The 16,287-nt window shown below is 40.9% G+C and overlaps 1 pseudogene; it reads right to left on the bottom strand.

Annotated features, from left to right (window-relative positions):
- Positions 1-15,927: 15,927 nt before the first annotated feature.
- LOC141510774 (U6atac minor spliceosomal RNA) lies at positions 15,928-16,043 on the bottom strand (annotated as a pseudogene).
- Positions 16,044-16,287: the final 244 nt, after the last annotated feature.

Raw genomic sequence — 16,287 nt, 5'->3', positions numbered from 1 at the left:
GTTCTATTTTAACCCTAAATTTTGTTCCCAGGGTAAGGCAGCTGGATGGTGCAGTGGGTAGAGCACTAAACTTTGGAATCAGGAGGACGGGAGTTTGAATCCAGCCTCAGACACTTACTATGTGACCTTGGGCAAGCCACTTAACCCTGATTGCCTTGCATTTGGGACCATCTCCAGTCATCCTGATCCATATCTGACCAGATGGCTCCAGAGGACAAAGTGAGACTGGCAACTTAGCACAGCACCTTCGCACTTAAATCCAGTTCCTATGCTTGTCATGGCGTCACCTCCCTGATGTCATGATCTTTGAAAATGAAGAACAAACCTCAGCTCCCAGGGTTGTTCTGAGAAACAAAATGAGATAATACTTGTAGAGTGTTCAGCAAAATGTCTTGCAAAAAGTAGGTGATTAATAGATGTTTGTTCCCTTCTCTTCCAAATAAGGAAATGCCTTCTCCTAATACAAGCTGGCACCTTCATTGCATTTTAGAGTCTTAGAAAGTTGCACGTGCAGACTTTCCACTATTCATTGTTGCTGTTTGCAGTCATTTCAATTATTTATGATTTTCTGTGACTTCATTTGAAGTTGTTTTGGCCAAGATACTGGAATGGTTGATCATGTCCTTTGCTACCTCTTTTTACCTATGGAGAAACTGAGGTAAACAGGGTAAAATGGCTTGTCCAGTGTTATACAACTAGGAAGAATCTGAGTCCAGATTTGAACCCAGGAATATGAGTCTTCCTGATTCCAGATCTGGTGTTCCATTCACTGCCCCTATTGATTTAAGACTAATAAAATTGCCAGAGCACTAAGAGAGAGGGGGCTTTTCTCAGAGATACACACAGCAAGTCAAAGACAGGACTTTTCTGACTCTAAGGCCAATTTCATAACTGTTACACCATGCTGTCTCTCACCACAGCTCTTTTATACATGAAATAAAATAAATCTCTATCTATATGCATATATCATGTCCATATGTGTATATATGGATATTTTACAGAGGAGGAAGCTGGTTATTAGCCATTCCTCACCTTTCTCTAGCACTTGAAAGTTTCCAAGGTCATTTCTACCTGTTCTCCTTCCATCCATCTCAGAAGTCTATAGACAAGCGAAGTTGTAGAATACATTGCTCCCTTTTGCAGATGAGAAGACTGAGATTCAAATCAAGTCAGTGACTAACTGAAGTCACGCACTCAGTAAGTGACCAAGCTGGATTGCCAAGTCAGTCCTTGGCCTCCAAGGGCAGACTCCCTCATCTGGAACCACTCATCTGGCCTTCAATTCTGCCCATTGTCCACATTAGAAGGCTACTAGGTAGACAAATGAAAGAGTTAAGTTTGAGAAAGTCTAAGTGTCCTCTCCCCTCCATGGTTTTCATTTAGTTTCCTCCTCTGTACAGTAGGTATAATAAATAGGTGTCCAGCCTCACAGGAGTGATGTGTGAAAAGAACTTTTAAAGTTGAAAACCTTCGAAAAACCAATGAACCAGTAAGCATTTCTGTAATGCCGACTACATGCAGGCACTGGCTGTGTTTCCAAGGGTAGAAGAGCAGAAGAGAAACCAAGCCAGATTTCCAAACTTGGCAATAGGACAGGAAGTCAGTCAGCTTGCTCCTTCCCAAAACAAAAGGAAGCCCCTCCAGAGACATGCAGAGGCAGGGAATTGTCCCTGGCTGGGCTAGGAGGGCATATCATGCCTTTTGGAGCCCACCCCATTCAGCCACCTGGTTTCCATTATTGCTCGGGTGTTCTGAGACAAGACCACCACACCACACAGGTGGAAGTATGAGATTGAACCCCACTGAAGTCAGGACACTGAGAATTTTCCCAGCATATCACAGTTACAGAAACATCTGGGCTAAATAACACCATGCTGATCCACTGTAAAAATGGATAGTGTTCCCCAAATATTGGCCATTTATTTTTTCACTTCTCAGGTAGCTGGGGATGGAGGGATGTGGCTAACTCTCCAACGGGCAGGGTGGGTCAGCCCTGGCCAGAGGGACACCCACCTAGCCAACCATTCTTATCAAAGAGTGGCTAGACACTGAAGTGAATACAGGAAGAGGAAAGTCCAGGGACCCTGCCCTCAGGAAACTTAGTTTAATTGGAGAGACATGACCAATTTGATACTTCTGAGGATCATCTCTTGGGCCATCCCACATTTTTTAATACTGTGTTGTCCACATCCACCAATAAATCCTCCACCAATGATCCATCCCATGACTGGATATCCTTCTTCAACTTCTTAAAGGATGGCAAAGAGACAGCATGGCCACCCTCACCCCATCCATTTGCTACCCTGATTCTCAGGGCATGGCTAGTCCACTTCCTTTCCCAGTATTCCTTTGCCCCACTTCAAGTGTTCAGATCATCATGGTTAACACAAATGAATCTAATTATGAGAATGTCTGTCAAACTCAACCCAATCCAACAAATATTCACCATGTGCAAGACAGTCATTGGCACAGGGGATGGGGAGGGATGGAAACATGCAAGAAAAATGGTTCAGTTTCTACCCTCACATTAATTGAATTCACCAAATATCCAATGAGCATCTAATGTGGACCAGGAACTAGAATGTGCTAGACACCAGGATTACAAAGAAAGTAAAGAGTCCCTGCTCTTAAGTATCTTCTGGGGGTGGCTAGGTGGCGCCATGGATAAAGCATTGGCCCTGGAGTCAGTAGTACCTGGGTTCAAATCCGGTCTCAGGCACTTGATAATTACCTAGCTATGTGGCCTTGGGCAAGCCCTTGCAAAAACCTAAAAAAAAAGTATCTTCTGTTCTTCTGAGAGAAATTTCTACAAATACATAAATGTAAAGTTTATACCAATTATATATTATCTAGCTTTGACTTCAGGGGCCTTAAAATGAAGAGGCAGCAATGAAGGCCATACATAAGTACAAGGTAGAATGTCACATCTAAGCAAAGTATCCTAGGAAAATGCAGAGAGTCAGAGGACACTTTCCATTGTAATAGTCAAGTATAGCCTCCTAGTAGAGGCAGCCCTATATGTGGACCTTGGAGAAAGGCAATTTCAAGAGATGGGCATCAGAGATCAGAACTGAATGTAGAGCTTTCCTAAGCAAAGGTGTTGATTGGAACCATAGGAACTGAGGAGGTCACCAAGGATGAACTACAGGGAGAGAAGAAAAGAGGACCCAGGAAAGAGTCATCAGGAACATCCAACATGGAAAGACTTAAGAATTCTGATCCATGTAACCACAGCAGTGAGCTATATTTATGGAGCACTATGATGGTGCAAAGTCTTTTACAGGTATCATTGATCCCCATAACATATCTGGGAGATGGATGCTCCTTTTATATCCATTTAAGAGTTGAAGAAACTAAAGTAGATAGAAGATAGGTGACTTTCTCAGAGTCTCATAGCCAGCAAATTCCTAAATCAACTATGCTATATACTGCACTACCAGCTGCCAATTGGTTCTTGTCCTTGATTATCAAAGAAAACCAAAGCATCACTGTGTTAGAATTAAGTTACAGTGTGTCTGACTGTGACTGAGCAGACCACTAAAAGCTTGGAATGTTCTAGCACAGTTGGGTACAAATAGTCCATGGGACCATCTGGGATGGGGTCTCTAAATGTATGCATCTTCATTTCCTCTGAACTGCTTTCATTCAGCCTTGTCCATAGAGCACAACACCCTCTCTGATGAGGGCATGCCATGTTGGATGGTCCTGGACCAATGTCCAGTGTCAACTGCTATTGATTAATGCAATGACCAGCCACCATCCCAAAAGATTCATGATGAAGTATGACTCTTACCTCCTGAGAGAGTAGCTATGAATTCAAGTTTCAGATTGTGTGTGTGTATGTGTGTGTTCATATCCAATGTAGGAATTTTTGTGACTATATTTCTTTTGTATGTTTTTCCCAATTGGAGAGAAGTAAGAGAAAAAAAGGTATTTTTTATATTGAGGGGAGAAGAATTTAAATAAAAAGTCAGAGAGGATGAAGAAGAGGAACATGTAGCATTGAAGAGATAATCAATGACTCACTGTAGTGAGCAATTTGTGTTGGGTAGTTAGGATGGAAACCATTCCTGACATCATGGTAGAATGGATATAGTGCTGCTTCATTAGAGTCCAGATGACCTGGAATGCTCTGTCTTCTCAGAGTGGGACCTCGAGGAAATTGTATTAACTCCCTGAGACTCAGTTTCCACACCTGTGAAGTTAAGGTAAATATAATATTTGCCTGGTAGGAGTGTGATGTGCCTGAGATGAGGAACTTTATCTAATGATCTTTGAAAACTTCAAACCATTACAGAAATGGAAGTTTCTGTTAATATAAGTTAGGTGGCAGGGACGGGAAGAGAAAGGGGTGGTGAAGAAGCCAGGGCAGTGGATGGAGACAGAACTTGTACTGTGGTGAGGAAGAGGGAAATTAATGAAAATATGAATGGCACCAAGCCAGAAAGTGTTGGGGCCATTATTCCAGAAGAAGAGGATGTGAACATTAATGGGCAAAAATAATGGTGTGAATAGATCTGTCCAATATAAATGTGTAAAATTGATTGCTCGACCCATCTCCTGAAGATGGAGTATATTATCTTTCAGCCCTCCCCAGGGTACCTTTCAGGAGATCAGGATGCTGGGACTTTCTCCCAATGGCTCCAGTCACCACTGATGGTATTCCCTCAAGTGTAGTGCCCCAGTTCCATCTAACCACTCCCAGTTGGTGAAATATTGCCTCCTCTCCCTGGTGTAGATCATGGTGCCCAGCATCTGGGTATACTGCAATCTTTCCTATCTGTATGAAAGCATGAAGCAGAAAGACAGAGACTGTCTCAGTCTGGCCAGTATTACATACTCAGTCTGTTCTGCCTTTGTAACCTATAAAAGAGGACATGCATCCACACATGCATGCATTCACATGTGGCACATGTATGGATCTATATGTAGCACAGTGGTTACAGCCCCAGACCTGGAATCTGGAAGACTCATCTTCCTGAACACAAATCTGGTCTCTGATATTTATGAGTTGTGTGGACCTGAGCAGGTCATTTTAACCCTGCTGACCTATGATTCCTCATCAGGAAAAATGAGTTGGAGAAGGAAATGGAAAACCCCTCCTTTGCCAAGAAAACCCCAAATGGAGTCATGAAGAACCAGACCAACTGCAAAAGACTCAACAACCAGAGATATTCACAAATACCTGACACGCGCACATCTATAATATAGACATGTATTATGTAGAGCTCGTTCATTCGAGAGTTATATATAGTTATAAAGCTACAGAAGTATTCATGCAAATGGAAACTTCAATCAGCTTATGGAGGAATGAGCCATGAGGGAAGGCAATAAATCTGTATTGCCTAGATGACTATTAAAATTCATTCCTCTACGTAAGCTCACATACATAGATGTAAATGTGCAAATATAGCACACAAAGCTATGGAATGTCTTTATTACTGATGGTAGAAAGAGAGGCAGAGGCAGAGAAATCGGAGGCAGTTTTCCAGTCTGATTACTTACATAGGGCTAAACACTTAAGAACTATTTTCTCCAATTCAGTCATTCAAACCTAGGCTTTATAGTTTGAAGCCACAATATCACTGTCAACAGCAATGCCAAGGTGACATCATTGCCCTGTAGTCCCACAGGGTTAAAGGTCTGGAGGGCTGCCTCTTGTATGAAATGGATTTTCTCTGGAAAGCATACAGGAAGACAGTCTTGAGTTATAGATTAGCCTTAAATGGGCAATGGGGAGAAATCCCCTTGTGGATCAGTCATGCCACTCCTGGAGAATATAATCAGATCATTAAGTTTCAGAAGTATATGTGTATGCATATTAAATTGTACATTTCTACAATATAATATTATTTTAAATCTATCAATACCCCCATCTGCAATTTATTTTTTAAAGACACCATTTCTGAGGTGATGATGAAAATAGGAACCCTAAGAAATTGTCACTGAAGTTATGAAATAGTCCAATCATTCTGGAAAACATTTCTAAAATGTGCTACTCCCAAAGGGCTACAAGACTGTGCCTATCCCATGACCCAGAACAACCAATGCTATGTCTATACCCCTCAAAGACTGGAAAAGGAAAAGGAAAAGGTACAGGTACATAGTAGTGGTTGGGCTATAAGTATTTTTTGTAGTAGCAAAGATTAAAAATCAAAGGGATGTCCATCAACTGGTAAATGACTGCAAAAGTGGAGGTATATGATTGTGATGGATTACTATTGTGCTATAAGAAATAATGAGGAGGGATGGCTAGGTGGTGCAGTGGATAGAGCACCGGCCCTGGAATCAGGAGGATCTGAGTTCAAATTTGACCTCAGACACTTCATAATGACCTAGCTGCCTGGCCTTGGGCAAGCCACTTAACCCCATTTGCCTTGCAAAAACTTAAAAAAAATAATGAGGAGCTGTATTTGCCCTTTGATCCAGTAATACCACTACTAGGTCTATATCCCAAAGAATTCATAAAACAATGGAAAAGGACTCCCATGTACAAAAATATTTATAGTGGTTCTTTTTTGTGGTATCAAAGAATTAGAACTTGATGGGAATGCCATCAGTTGAGGAAGGGCTAAGCACGTTGTGGTATGTGATTGTGATGGAACACTACTGTTCTGTAAGAAACAATGAGCAGGAGGATTTCAGGAAAACCTGGAAAGACTTCCATAAAGTGATGCTGTGTGAAATGAGCAGAACTAGAACACTGGACGCAGTTACAAAACCATTGTGAGATGATCACCCATGACAGACTTGCTCATCAAAGCAGCAATAATCAAAGACTATTCTGAAAGACTTGTGATGGAAAATGCCATCCACACCAGAAAAAGAACTAAGGAATCTGATGGCAGGTTGGAGCACACCACTTTCACTTTCTAAAATTTGTTTTAAACTATCCCAGATTGCTGAGATATTTTGTGCACAGGAACAGCAATGTTTAAATAATGACCAACTATGAAAAACTTGACTATTCTGATTAATGCGATGATTCAAGACAATTCCCAAGAACCCTTGATGAAAAATACTGTCTACCTCCAGAGAGAAAACTGATCAACTCTGAGAGCAAACTGAAGCATAATTTTCTCACCTTTTTCCTTGGGGTTTCTTTTGTCATTCAGCTAATATGGACATATCTTTTGCATGATTTCACATGTATAATTGATCATATTGTTTGCCTTCTCTATGTGTGGGGGGAGGAGAGGGAGGGATAGAGAGAATTTGAAACTCAAAATATAAGAAATAATAAAAACTATTTTTAAAAGATGTTATTTCTTTGTTATTATTAATTTATTTTTCCAAATACATGCAAAGATAGTTTTCAACAATGATTTCTTGTCAGCACTTGAATTTCATATTCCCCCCTTTCTTACCCCCTCTCCCAGAGAGAGAGCATTCTAATATAAGTTATATGTGTATAACTATGTGAAATATATTTCCATGTTAATCATGTTATAAAAGAATCAAAACAAAAAAAAGAAAGAAAAACCATGAGAGGGGGGAAAAAAGAAAATACATGGAATATAAGACAAATTTTAAAAATTGACTTGTTCAGGCAGCTAGGTGGCACAGTGGATAGAGCATCAGCCCTGGCATCAGTAGTACATGAGTTCAAATCAGACCTCAGATGCTTAATAATTACCTAGCTGTGTGGCCTTAGGGAAATCACTTAACCCTATTAACTTGCCAAACAAAAGAAAATTACTTTTCATTGCATTATCTCCCTGATGTCACAGTCTTCTTCAAGAATGAAGGATAAACATCATCTGATCATCACCAAATGTTGCCGCTAGTGTGGTGTGTACAGTGTCCTTCTGGTTCTGCTCACTTCACTCAGCATCAGTTCATGCAAGTCTTTCCAGAAAAAGATACTATTTCTGCCTCAGGACACTGTCTTTCTTAGTTCAATTATCAGGCCAGATTCAGTCTCTTTCTCCTGATTATGTTAACCTATTTGGGGACTTGCCAAAGATCCTAAAGGGTGAAGCCAAGACGAGGAACCAAGTGTCCAAGATGTCTCAGCACAGGGCTCTAAGCACTTCATCATGGTTTCAACTACAATCTATTTGGGTTAACTCATGGGTTAAACCTTGATGAGCAGTTGAGCCTACCACCTCTTCTCATAGCTTAAAACCAGTCCTTTAGCTCCTGTGTTTCTCATTTGGCATCACTAGGTAAGAAAGTAGTCCATTGATATCAATAGTCCCATTGCCTCCCTAAATGCCACCCACCCAGGAGTTACTGAGCTGCCTAGAACACTGTGGTTATTTTTCCCAATTACATTCAAAGGCAATTTTCATCATTCATCCACTAGAAAGTTTATGAGTTCCACATATTTCTACCCCCTCTTCCATCCTCCCTCCCCATGGTAGCAAACTATCTGATGAAGGATGTGCATGTTACATGCATGTTGCTTGTCATATCCAGATCCCAGGTACTGTGTGCCCCCCCCAACTTCTCTGCCAGTAACCACTAGCTGCAGGAGGCATCACAAGATCTTAGCCAATCAACTCTATCAGTCTCATTTTACTTCTCCCTATGTAGCTCAAGGAGGCAAAGACTTGGTGAAAACCAAGCTGGAGTCATACCTACCAATGTTGCATGATCCAAAAACTCAGGTCAAATTTAGCCACTAGATCCAGAAGAAAAATTTCCCAACGCTCCTTCTCCTAGCTTCACCTTTACAAAGTTGAGTTTTCCATGAAAAAATGCAGTAGAAAAGAGAAGTAATTGCGTATAGAGCTAAAGGAGTGGAAATCAAATACCAACTTTGTTATTAACTGCCTTCCTATCAGGTCATAATATGATCATATCCATTCCCCCCTCTTCTAAACCTCAATTTCCTCAACTGTAAAATGACAGTGTTGGACTCAACTTTTCTGAGGCCCTTTTCAGCACTCTATCTTATGATCTGATGAAAAGACATAGATGTAAGTACACCTGTATGATTCAGGATTTCGTGGATGTGCGTAATCATTTCAGTGATTCAGATTCAAACTCTATGATTAAGGAACAGCTAGGTAAAACAAATAATAGACTGCTGGGATGGGAATCAGGAAGACTCATCTTCCAAATTCAAATCTAATCTCAGACACTTACTAGTGACCCTGGGCAAATCACTTAACTCTGCTTTTCTCAATTTCCTCATCTGTAAAATGAACTGGAGGAGGAAAAGACAAACCACTTCAGCAACTTGACCAAGAAATCCCAAATGGAGTCATGAAGTGCCAGACACAAATAAAAAACATCTTAATAACCACAAAATAATTGACCAGATGACCTTTGATAAATACTGTGAGCATAAGATTTATTCCCCTTGTTACCATAAGCAGTTGGGACAGCATGGAATAATTTACCTGTCAGATCCATTAAAAAAAAAGAATGCAATATAAAATGGACAATGTTTATTAAATTAATTTTTTTTTAGTTTTTTCAAGGCAATGGGGTTAAGTGGCTTGCCCAAGGCCACACAGCTAGGTAATTAGTAAGTCTGAGACCGGATTTGAACCCAGGTACTCCTGACTCCAAGGCCAGTGCTTTATCCACTACGCCACCTAGCCACCCCTATTAAATTAAATTTAAAAGATTTTGCACAAACAAAACCAATGCAGCTAAGATTAAAAGAAAAGCAGAAAGCTGGGAAACAATCTTTACTGAAAGCATCTCTGACATCTTTATTTTTCAAATATAGAAAGAACTAAGTTAAATTTAAAAGCATACAAGTCATTCCTCAATTAACAGTCAAAGATTATGAACAGACATTTTCAGAATATTCATATAAAAATTCTCTAAATTGTTATTGATTAGAGAAATATAAATTAAAGCAACTCAGATTGACTAATTTGATAGAAAAGGAAAATGACAAATGTTGGAGGTGATATGGAAAAATCTGGGCACTGCTGGTAAAGTTGTGAATTGTTTCAAACATTCTGAAAAACACTTTGGAACCATACCCAAAGGCTATAAAACTGTATATATATATATACCCTTTTCCCAGCAACAACCATACTAAGTCTATATCTCAAAGAGATTACAAAGGGGGTAGTGGGTGGGGAAGGACCTAATTGTACAAAACTATAGCAGCTCTTTTGGTGGTAGCAAGGAATTAAAAATTGAAATGATGTCCATCAATTGAGAAATGGCTGAATAAGTTGTGGTATATGATTGTAATGGGATATTATTATGCTATTGAAATGATAAGCAGGATGATTTCAGAAAAACCTGGAAAGACTTTTATGAACTGATACAAAATGAATTGAGTAAAACCAGAACATTGTACATAGTAAGAGCAATATTATAAGATGATCAATGGTGAATGATTTAGCTTTTCTCAATAACACAGGGATCCAAGACAATTCCAAAGGACTCATGAAAAATCTGAACCATCTACATGCTAGAGTGTAAATGCAGATCAAAATATACAATTTTCCACTTTCTGTATTTTTCATATCTTTTTTTCCCCTTTGAGTCTGTGTCTTGGTTCAAAATAGGACTAATATAGTAATTTTTTTCATGGTTGGAGATGTATAACCTATGTCAAAAGAAGGAGATATAGGAAAGAGGAAGAAAATTTAGAACTCAAAATTTTAAATGAATGTTTAAAATTGTCTTTACATGATCATGGCAGAAATATATTATTAAAATAAAAAATAAAAGATGTGTCTCTCCGTAAACTGGTAAAGAGCCTTTTTGGACTTTGATATACTGGTCCTTGAAACACAGAATCCATTGACCTGACCTATCTTCTGAATTGTTCTAGCCTGAAAAAAAATGTATCAGAGCTTACCCTTCACTAACCCCTAATGCGTGAACCAGGGTCACACTCAAGAGTCCATGAAGGATGGAAGGAGAATGAGCTAGAAACAATAGAATCCAGGAAATTTACCTTAGAAGACACAAAATCTAATTGGAACTGATTCATACAATTTTAAAATGGGATTCATTCCTCTCCCAAGGAATCCCATTCCTCTCCCTCTCAATGTTGTTCTTCATCTCATCTTCCCTTTCTTAAAGCAAAAGATGCCATTAGATAAGGGAGGAGGGCTTTAAAATTACCCCTCCCCACCTTGGCTACTCATTTTAGCAGGAAAAATAAGCTCCAATTCTATCTGGTCATAAGGGCAAGTATAGTCTATAAATACATATGGGAACTCAGTGGAGAGGAAGGAAACTTATTTTCAGTTCTTGATGAGAATAGAAAAAGCTGGAGTGAGGTTTAACAACCCCTTTGGACCACTGACATCATGAGAACTTTCCCCACTTTCTCTGACTAATCCTGGCTCCTGAGTAGTCATAGGATTCCAGAAAAAGTATACAAACTGGGTAAACTGAAGCCTGGAAGAACTAAGCCATCACACTGTTCCAGGCAAATAGCTAGAAGCAAACACTTTAGCATATCAGAGTCCTAGGGATTCAAGGGCTGCTTAGAACCATGGCAATGGAGGATAATCTTCCTAAGGATGAAGGCTCCAAAGAACCATCAAAAAGTTTCAAGAATTCCAGGATGGCAGCCAGACTCTTTATCTCTATTGACTAGGTAAGTCAGACATTGTAACTTTTTTACCTAGAAGGGACCCCAGAAACTATTTATCTAGTCCAACTCCTCATTTTATGCATGAAGAACCTGAGGTCCAGAGAGACCAAAAGACTTAGAGTCACAACACCAGTAATCTCGTCAGAATCAAGACTCAAGCCCAAGTCCTTTAAGGGAAACCCATCCCTCCCTTACACAGTGCCTATAAGCACCCCTGGCTTGAGTGAGGTTTTTAAATGAATATTGTCTTAATCACTATGAATTCTAAGTGTATGTCAAACTCCTCCTCCTCCAGGGATTGGGAGATAGAGTATTTATTCAGGTTCAAGAAGGGCTATTTATTTATCCATTAAATACAAACATGGCAGATTTGGTTGGAGCTAAAAAAACAAAAGGTAAGAATGATGCTCTTGGGGCAGCTAGGTGGAGCAGTGGATAGAGCACCAGCCCTGGAGTCAGGTGGACCTGAGTTCAAATCCAGACTCAGACACTTAATAATTACCTAGCTGTGTGGTCTTGGGCAAGCCACTTAACTCTATTGCCTTGTAAAAAGAAAAAAGGAAAAAAAAGAATGATGTTCTTCAGTATGCACATGATTTTCCAGGTTCCAAGGGAGTTGTGGCCTCAGGTCAGTAAGTTCCACTGCCTTAGACATCAATAAATTCCTCCCTCTTCCCACAGCAGCCCAGAGATGGGCCAGGGCACCCACCGCATCACACAGCCAGTCAACCTTGGCCACTCATTTGCTGATTCTAACCAGAAGGCCACAGTTCCTTGGATAAAGCACAGATGTGGAGTCAAAGGTCCTAGGTTCTTTCTACACTATGTAGTCCCACCAAAGGAAGAGACAGAATGGATTTCCATGCAGATATCCAAGGAAGGAGGAGGAAGTGGACAAAGCATTGAGCCAATAGTTAGATTTAATAGAAAGTGAACTGAAAGGACAACTAAATGGCACAGTAGATAGAGCACCAGCCCTGGAATCAGGAGGACTTGAATTCAAATCCAACTTCAGACACTTAATAATTACCTATGTGACTTTGGGGCAAGTCACCCCCATTTTCTTGCAAAAGCAATAAAAGGAAGTGAGATGTAAAAGAAAAGTAGACCACACTCACAAATGTACACACAAAGAAGGATGAGAATGTAAAGGAAATTATTTCATCTGATTAATGGAATAAATTCAGCATACCACCAAGAGGAAATTAATTGGGTTGGAAATGCCTAATGTCTGAGCTAGAAGGGGCCTCCATACTCTACCCAACCCAAAATAACCTCTTCAATAGACTTTTCAAGTAGTCATGAAACATCTGCACAGAGGCCTCCAAGAAGGAAGATGCTAGATTTTCCTAGGAAAGCAGCATTCTGTCATTAAAGTAGCTTGAATTTGGGGGAGAAACAGCCTAAACTAACTTTTGAAGAATTTGTACCAGTTATTCTTTTAGGGGGGTTTTGCAAGGCAATGGGGTTAAGTGACTTGCCAAAGGTTACACAGCTAGATAATTATTAAGTGTCTGAGTCTGGATTTGAACTCAGGTTCTCCTGACTCCAGAGCTGGTGCTGTATCCATTGCACCACCTAGCTGCCCATTTGCACCCATTATTCTTGATTCTGCTTCTGAAATCAAGTAGAAGGTAAATCCCTTTTCTGTAACAGTCCTTCAGATGTATGAAGTCCCACATCCCCAATTCCACCCTCAGATCTTTTTTCCAAGTTAAATAGTCCCAGCTCTTTGAATGGATTCTGATAAGGCATTCCCAAAAAACCTTTCACATCATAAGTTTTTATGTTTGTAGAATTATTTGAATGTCTTCTAGATCCCCATCATCCTAGTCATGCTTCTGGAGCTGTCTCTTCTCTCAGATGGATGCCTTGACTCTTACCTTATTTGGCGACTATGGAAGTCATTTCACCTGAGCTCCCTTTTTACCTCAAACTCTCTCATTTTCTCTTCTTTTCCTCCAGTCTCAGACAAAGAAGTGGTCCCTCCTCCCCCACACACAAAGGCAGCCCATCTTCACGTTTATTTTATACCACCCTCTCCCACATTTTCCAAAAGATTACAATCACAATTATCCTCTCTGCTTCTCTTAATCATCAGCCTCTTCCTATCTATCCTTTCCTTCTATTCTGACTTCCAATGTGTGTGCACATTCCCTATCAAAATGATAGATAGATGATAAATATTAGATAGATAGATAGATAGATGATAGATAGATAGATAGATAGATAATCTATCAAGATACCTAAATGAATAGGTAGATGAATCATTCACCAGACCCTACCAGCCCTTCACAACATCATGTTATATTTCTCCTCCCATAATTCTTTTTACTAATTCCAATAACACTTGAATAGAGGGTCCAATTGTGAAGCAAGAAATCCAGACCCTATTAACCAATGTGGCATTGCCATTACTGCTATAGGGCAGCCAGAACCTTTCTTCCCAAAGGACAAATGTACCCCCTAACCACAGCAGTATCCCTGGGACATTCATCAAACCTGGTGAATGAAAGGGAATCTGTGATCCAGCTTCACCCACTTCCTTGGGGATGCCCAGGTATTTTGGCTCTTTCTGGCAGAGAGGATCGGGTTTGTTATAAAATCCAAGGGCAGAAGGCGATATCCTCCCAGGGACAGAAACTCAAGGTCTTCCCCTGGGTTCCATAGGCAATCTGAGCTCAGAAAAGGGACTTTGAGCCTGGCCTGGAGATTCTCATCTTCTCCACAGCCACGCTCCAGTTTCCTCCTGCATCCCAGACCAAGGGAAAGGCAGGTGGGGCCGCTTCCTGCTGAAGGCCTGAGATGGTCTAGAGAGGCTTGGGATGCCTGAGTTCATGTCCCTTGCTTTCCTCAGTCCGGCTTTCTGGTCACCCCAGGCAAGCATTTTGAGCTCAGAGAGGTCTCCAGGCAGGATGTGATTAACTCGGCCTGCTAATAGAATTAGCAAGGGCCCTCGGTTGAAGCCAGATCACCAAGGCAGATCCAATTCCTTGCCTCTGCTCATTTTGTTGTCTCTGTGGACTTTTGGAGGCTGGTTGATGGACAGTTTCACATTGGTTCCCAGAAACCATGTGTCCCCATCCTATACCCATGAAGAGGGGGAAGGGATCTTAAAGACTAACACACCTTCAGTGGTAGTTGTGGGGAGAACCCTTTGTGAACCTTCACAGGCTCAGTAAGTGGGAGCTGCTGCTGCCCTGACCTTGCCGGGGCCCAGAAAGGGGAAACCATGGCCACTCAGTTATTAATGGCTCATGTTTCCAGGCCTCCTGAGGCTCCTGTGAGGTCTGTGGGGATAGGATTGTAAACTACACCCCCCCAAAAAAATCTGGTACTTATGGGAACTGAGGTTCAGAGAAGTTTGAATGAATTCCCCAGAGTTCCTGGCTCTGATGCTTCTATAGGGGATTTCTCTGAACATGTGAAAGTGTCAGACTGGAATCTTTTCTGGCCATATGAATTTGTGAAAACCCATATGTGTGTCCACAAATGCATAAGTTATAAATGTTATTTGTAAATTATATATTTGTGTTGTATGTGGGTGTTCCTTTGTTAGAATTTGAGCTCCTTGAGGGAGAGACCAGTATTTTTGCCTTTCCTTTGTATCCCCAGCTCTTGGCATGTCTTAGTACAAAGAAAGTCCTCAATAGAGCTTTTCAATGGAAAGAATTGGCTGATTGATTGAATGAATGAACTGAGTCTTCGACTCAGGACTATGAGGGCCAGTGAAGATTTTCTCCATTCTGGCTGTGTGTTGGACCCTGATCCCAGAGTGACCATATTGGAGGAGTGGTGTTTCACATTCTGTCTAACCCCCATCCCATGCAATGTACAGACCAGGCTAGAGGGTCAGAAAGGAGAAGCTGACTGAGTCAGCATGGGGGATACAGATCATGTACCATGTGGGTGGTGCCTCTCTTTCCCTAATGCTGTTCCTTGGCCCCTGAGATGCCCTCCCCCTCCTATCCCAGACTGATCCTCCCTTTCCTTCCAGACTTCTGCAACCCCTCAACAATACACAGATGAAAGCATCCATCTCTCCTCTAATTCTACTCCTCCCCCTACCCAGTGCCTCCAACCTCATCTGCCCTGGTTTAGAGCTCTATGACAATCCTTGGTGACCAGCAACACATTTTGGTTTTGATGGAAGAGATTCATGATTTAATGGTTTCAAAATGGTTTCCTGTCTGACATGGAGGCTTTTCATCCTAGCAGGATCATCAATAGTGACCTGCAAGGCACCTTGCTCATGTTTTCGTATGAGGAAAATGAGGTTTTAGAGTAAAGTGGCTTGCTGAGAGTGTAAATCTATTAATCATCAAGGGGGAGAATTTGAACCCAAGTCTCCCCAAGTCATCTCTTCATCACTTCAGCCATAACATCTATAGCACATTTTTCTAAAAAGGAATAATGCCATAGACTAGGTGGCCGTAGCTTCACCATGTGTATGTTATAAAGAGCACTAGATCTCTTTCATATTTAGCAAGGGGGCTACTCTCTTTTCATCCAACATCCTGCAGATAGGGAAAATGAGGTTCAAAGGAGGGAAGTGACTCGTCCAGGATCCCATAGCTGGTAAGTGTCAGAGGCCAGGTCAAAAAATCAAGTGTTTCGAGCTCTAGCCCAGCACTCTAATCATTGTCCCATACTGCCTCATTCATTTTCTTAATTGATGGGACCCTTAAGAGTCTCTGGACAGGGTAAGCATTGAATAGATGAATCATTCATCATAATGTCAATTGTGTCTCTTTGTGATC

Source organism: Macrotis lagotis, chromosome 1 (assembly GCF_037893015.1).
Source record: "Macrotis lagotis isolate mMagLag1 chromosome 1, bilby.v1.9.chrom.fasta, whole genome shotgun sequence".
Classification (NCBI taxonomy): Eukaryota; Metazoa; Chordata; class Mammalia; order Peramelemorphia; family Peramelidae; genus Macrotis; species Macrotis lagotis.
Note: the sequence above shows the minus strand (reverse complement) of the source record. Positions and strands in the feature narration are given on the sequence as shown.